This window comes from Equus caballus, chromosome 14 (assembly GCF_041296265.1).
Source record: "Equus caballus isolate H_3958 breed thoroughbred chromosome 14, TB-T2T, whole genome shotgun sequence".
In the NCBI taxonomy this organism is placed as follows: Eukaryota; Metazoa; Chordata; class Mammalia; order Perissodactyla; family Equidae; genus Equus; species Equus caballus.
This window is the reverse complement of record NC_091697.1, coordinates 42,923,385-42,929,659: the sequence shown is the minus strand read 5'-3', so window position 1 is coordinate 42,929,659 and position 6,275 is coordinate 42,923,385. Positions and strand designations below refer to the sequence as shown.

General features: G+C 43.6%; 1 long non-coding RNA gene across 1 annotated transcript; it reads right to left on the bottom strand.

The window, feature by feature from the left end:
- Window positions 1-5,823: 5,823 nt before the first annotated feature.
- Window positions 5,824-6,155, bottom strand: LOC138917452 (uncharacterized). Its single transcript, XR_011425504.1, has 2 exons — window positions 6,060-6,155; window positions 5,824-5,948 (listed from the first exon to the last, which is right to left on the bottom strand). It is a non-coding gene; the product is annotated as an uncharacterized lncRNA (long non-coding RNA).
- Between the last annotated feature and the right edge of the window lie 120 nt (window positions 6,156-6,275).

Sequence of the window (6,275 nt, the reverse complement as noted above, 5' to 3'; positions counted from 1 at the left end):
TATGTATTAAAGCAATTAAGTGAAAAATTAAAAATCATCCCACAAAGAAAGCTACAGGTCCAGATGACTTTTATGAAGAATTCTTCTAAACATTTAAAATGGAAGGAATAAAAATCTCCCACAAACTCTTCTAGAGAATAGAAAAAGATGGTACACTCCCCACTTCATTTTATAAGGGCGGCATAACTTTGATACCCAAACTTGATAAGGACATTACAAGAAATGAAAATTGTGGGATATCATGTTAATCGACTGAATCAATTCGTCTGTCTATCTGTGTATCACACCATATCAAGTTCATTTTCAGAATGCAATGTTTACGTTTGAAAATAAAATTGTTTGAAAACCACCACACCGTAAGACACAAAGGAGAAAAAGCATATGATCATATCAATGGGTGCAGAAAGAGCATCTGAGAAAGACGTGGGTGCAAGCACTCATTTGGAAGATGATCCCAGGAAACACAGTGAGGAAACTGGGAAAGTGAGACAAGGGTGGAGGAGAAGCTGAAGAGAACGCACTGCTGAGTGGGTGAACACTGTGGAAACCGGGACCACCTAACTAGGAACTCTCTGACGCCTCCAACCACCCTAGCAGATGATGGGGATGCCGGGCCGTTCATCCGCTGACTGTCATTCCTGGCACTTCTGGGTGCTCTTCCCAGCAGCTGAGCAAGCTCTCACGGTGCTTGAGAAAGCTCTCAGGCAGACAAGAGAGGTCGAGGCTCCAGATGTGGAAGGCTGCCAGGGGAAATATCTACTGTGGTTACTGCTGAACTCAGGTGGGCTCAGGGGATGTGAGGCAGAGCATCGAGAACACACGCTACAGAATCCAAGAGGATAATGGAAGAGACAAGAAAAGTCATGCACGAAAATTTGGTAAAATTTTTAAGAGCTAACTAATTCTTCCTTGTCAAAAATAAATACAAATGTGAATCTAAATTGTCAGAAAACATTGATATGGAAGATGGCAGGGCCTGGCAGATGCAGCTCCTACTTTTTTTGTCAGCGTTTAGCTATGAAAATGTATTACCTTTAGAAATTATGTTTATTGTGAACAAAATAATAGGTAAGATTAATATGAAGGATACAATATAAGCATTACTATTGTTTTTTACCTGTGACTTTTAAAAACTAGTTCTCACAACCATCCCATCAGGTAGTTATAATAATTGCTATTATTATCCCACTTTACAGTTAAGAAAATGAAGCTTACAGAGGTTCAGAAACATGCCTAGGGTCACCCCAGGAAGTAGTTGAACTAGAAATGCTCCCGCACAGCCTTTCTCCAGAACCAATGCTTTTATCCACAATGCGATCTTAGGGTTTGATGTTTAAAAATTAAGTGTAACTACACAACAGATAAGTGAAATAGGAAACAAAGATTAAGATGATAAAGCTAAACCAAAATATACCATTGATTCCACTGAGTGTAAACAGACAATTCTAATTAAAAGATGAAAATTGTTAGGTTGGATAAAATACTGAGCTACATGATCCTTATATGAGACACAACTTAAATATAAAGACAACTAAAAGATGAAATTAAAAAGTCTGGGGAAAAGCACCATAAAAATCTAACAAAAGGAAAGCTATGCTAAAATTAGTCAAGTAGACTTTACAGAACAAAGAATAACTACACATAGGTAGGACCACTTTAGAATTATAAAAGTTCAATTCACCAGGAATATATAATAATTATTTCAGCAACAGGTGAATAGTGGCATGTTTCTCTGTTGTATAACAATACACTCATTTTCATTTCTAAACGAATACTATAAAAAAGAGAAAATATCCCCGATTGGGGAAAGATGTCTTCGTGTCTTGAAGCAAGGTGTTCTATCACGCAAACTCTCTTCTCTCGCTTGAGTTCTATGGCTCCGTGATTCTGCGTTTCCATGGTGTCTGAGTCTCGAATTCTAATCCACAAGTCAGTTGCTGGGGCAGCTAATGTCATTCTCACTGTCCTGTCTGGGAATTCCTATAGCAGGAATGGACTCGTATGGGCGTCACTGCGGGAGAATTCATCACCCTAACAGTTGGAGACAACGCACCCGCAGCGTGCCAGGATGACCAATGTGGAAAAAGAAGAAGATCTGCCAGCATATCTGTTTTCTCCAGAGCACTGCCATATCCTGATTTAAGGCGCAAAATTAAAACAGGCTTTGAGAAGTTTTAGAAGATTGGAATGTGTCCCTGTGGCTTAACTCAGGTAACCTTGCGGTGAGGGATGCAATTATGGGTGAATTGAATAATGGTAAACTTTGAAGATGAGGCACGATTGTCTTTTTGTTAATCAAATTTGATTTAAAAAAAAAAAGAGCTTGACAAAGATACTGCTGATAAACCAATGGAAGCTTTATACAGCTCTTTACAATCCGTCTGTTGGAGACACTGTGGCCAGGCTCAGACTGAAGTCGGCTTTAGAGACGGAGGGTTTAGCGTGGCCATCAGGCTTCAAGGGCAGGGCTTTGGCTGAGCAACGCTGATCAGACCTGACATCTGACTCCTTGCACTGCCCCCCCACACCCTCCAGACTCACCCCTCTGCATCCCTTCTGTTTTCCCTTCTGCTCTCTTTTCTCCCCCTTCCTCACTTTTGCATCTCTGTTCCTCTTCACCCATTTCCCTCACCCGTTTTGGCTGCTAAGTTTCCGTCATCTTTTAAGGGACCTCCAGGGAGGCCTGGGGAGTGAGGGCACAGCAAGCAGTTTGGGGTCTTGTTTCACTTAGTCTGTCCTGCTTCTCCCAGAACCCTGAATGGAAGGTTCTGAGAGCTTTTCATCAGGGTAGCAGGTTCCAGCCCTGCCTTTGCCATTTATTGGCTGTTTGACTGTCTCATCAAGGAACCTCATTTCCACATGTATGGGACCCCAAGGGACCCAGAATAGTCAGAGCAATCTTGAGAAAGAACAAAGCTGGAGGCATCACACTCCCTGATTTCAAACTACATTACAAAGTTATAGTAATCAAAACAGTATGGTACTGGCATAAAAACAGACACATGGATCAATGGAACAGAAAAGAGAGCCCAGAAATAAACCTACACACATATGGTCTGTTAATTATGACAAAGGAGCCAAGAATATACCATGGGGTAAGGAGAGTCTCTTCAATAAATGGTGTTGGGCAAAACTGGACAGCCACATGCAAAAGAATGAAACTGGATCACTATCTTACACCACACACAAAAATTAACTCAAAATGGATTAAAGACTTGAAGGTGAGACCTGAAACCATAAAACTCCTAGAAGAAAACATAAGCAGTACGCTCCTTCACGTTGGTCTTGGTCATGACTTTTTGGATTTCACACGAAAAGCAAAGGCAATAAAAGCTAAAATAAACAAGTGAGACTACATCAGACTGAAAAGCTTCTGCACAGCAAAGGAAACCATCAACAAAATGAAAAGACAACCAAACTGAATGGGAGAAAATATTTGCAAATCATATATCTGATAAGGCATTAATATCCTATTCACTCTTTGTCCTTCTTCTCTTAGAAACTTACAAAAAATTCTGTGCATACACTGGTACATCTAATTTATATCATAAGAAGCATCATACTGCAGGCAGAACATAGATTCTGGAGCTGCATTGCTCAATTTGGAATCTTGACACCGTCACTAATTGTGTGAACTTGAGTAAGTACCAGGCTCCACTGGGCCTCTCTTTCTGTGGTAGGCAGACTGTAAGATGGCCCCCGGTGATCACTACCTTTTGCTATTCAGTCTTACATAGTCCCATTCTTTTGAGTAAGTTGTTTCTAACCAATACAAGCAATGATGAGGAGATATCACTTCCATGATTAAGTTCCAAAATTCTGTGACATTTATCTGGCTGGCAAATTCTCTCTTTTTCCGGCTTTGAGGAAACAAGATGATGTGTTGACTAGGCCCATGTGGCAAGTAGCTGAGGGCGGCGGCCAGCCAACAACCAGCAAGGAATGGAGGCCCACAGTCCAACAGCCCTTGAAGAACTGAACCCAGCAACCACATAGGTGAGCTTGGAAGCGGATCCTTCCTCATCACATCTGCAGGTGACTCCTTGGAACTGGTTGACACCTCGATTGCAGCCCTGGGTGACACTGTGAGCCAGAGGATCCAAGGGAGCCAGGCCTAGAGTCCTAAGCCTAAAAACTGTGAGATAAAAATGTGTGTCCTCTAAAGCTGGTAAATTTGGGGATAATCTGCTATACAGCAATAGATTACCAATAACATTTCTCTCTTACTTAAAAAAGAGACAGCATTAGTTACCTACCTCATAGACTGGTTATGATGATTAAAGACAATATTTTAAAGGGTATAGAACAGTGACTGGAACATAGTAAGCATTATGTAAGTGCTTGTTAAATAATTTATATGTACCTCAAAAAGAGAGAAAAAAAATGTAATTTTTCCCCATCCAATTCCATGGGCTCCCTGAATTCTACCCACAGACTCTCCGAGGGCCCAGTGAACCCCAGGTTAAGAATTCTTGTGTCGAGAACAAATGGAGGACATTAGATGAATGCTTCCTCCCTTGTTACCTCCAAATTGTTTTTGCTCACACTATTCCTTCTTCCTGTATCAGAAGAAGAAAACTCCTCTTTAGACCTCACTGTCCCTCTGTTCTGGATCCCAGCCCGTCCCACTTCACTGCGGACTTGGTGCAGTTGAGCACCCTCCGATTCTTGTCCACAGCTGTGTTCCAAGATACAGAGCCCTCAAAACCTTCCCATACAGCACGTACTCATCAGTTTGTGTCCACGCATCATGGAGACACCAGGACCTAAGGTGGGGAAACAGGGGCTGGCAGGGGCACCACTACCAGTAGCAACCAGCATTACTTCATGACGACGAGGTGGACATTGGCCTGATCCAGAGAGGAAAGGAAAACAAAGGTGATCCCCAACACTGGGAGGGAAACCCCATAGTGAGCTAACCCATTTTCACTCATGGATGCCTGCACCTACGTCTGCGCTGGCCTGGGCTGACTCTGAGGTGACAGTGGCAAATAGAAAGGGCCCTGAGTGATAAACATGGAAGATAGCCATTGTGTGTCCACAATTTCAGAGTCAGCCAGGGCACCAGCAAATAAAACGGTTTAAACTTTGAAGGAGACAAGGAAGACGTGAGAATGACCGTGAGCGATCACCTAAATGTGAGCCATTTGAATACAAGGGGCTGACATCTGGATGATGCTGGGTGATGTCAGCCTGGGGTCACTGTGACTTTGGCATTGCCAAAATTGAGGCTATTTTTTCAGCCCTTGTGTATTTAGAACTTTCTTACTGTGTTTGATGTGGCTGATCACTTCCTCCTTCTAGAAACTCCTCCTTGGTACCCATGACAACACACTCCCCTAGTTTCCTCCATTCTTCCTTAACTGTTCCTTCTCTGTTTCCTTCCTGAGTTCTGTTTCTTCTCCCCCATCTCTAGTGAACTCATCTGTCTCCCGGTTTCACCTACCTCTATTCTGAGAACTTCCCAGTCTCTACCACCAGCCCAGCTTCTCCACAGGACTTCAGACACAGCCAATCATCTGCACATTTGGCCACCTCCACCCAATGTGCCTTAGTACTTCCAACTCAGCATGTCCTAAACTGAGCTCAGCCTTTGCCCCACAAACCTGTTCTTCCTCATTGTCTGTCTTGGATGGCAACAACACCATTCTCCAAGAAGCTCAGGCCCCAGGATCCACACTCTCCTCACCCCACCTAATCCTCACCATGTCCTATTGATTTAATTCCCTCATGATTCTTGAATCTGGAACCTCTTTTCTGTCTCCCAACAATTAACATCCCACATCAGGCCACCACCTCTTGCCCAGGAAACTACTCGAACTCTTTTCTTAAAACCTAAATATCATTTATCATAGCCTTGCTTTAAATTTCTTCCGTGGTACCCTTTTGCCTCTAAAAGTCCTCTGTGGCTTGACACCGCTGACTCCATCCTCCGCATATCCTCCAGCCTGTGGAACATGGTAATTTCTAGCAACACCGCACAACTTTGCCTCTGGCCCCACAGCCGCCGGGGTAGTGAGGAAGTGTGCCTCCTCAAACCCCTCCAGCCCCGTGCTCACCTCAACCAACCCTGACCTAACTGATGGACGTGTGACTGGCAGTAAGCCTGCTTCTCGTGGTGCACCCCAGTATGTGACACATCTACGAGTTCCATTTATATCCACTTCCTCCTACAGCCTTGGCAGAATTGACTCAGGGCTCACAAATCCCTCCGCAGCGTCGCCGGTCTGCGGCAGGGCGGTGTAGCGTTTGGCAAGAAGATGGTGTCCTTGGCC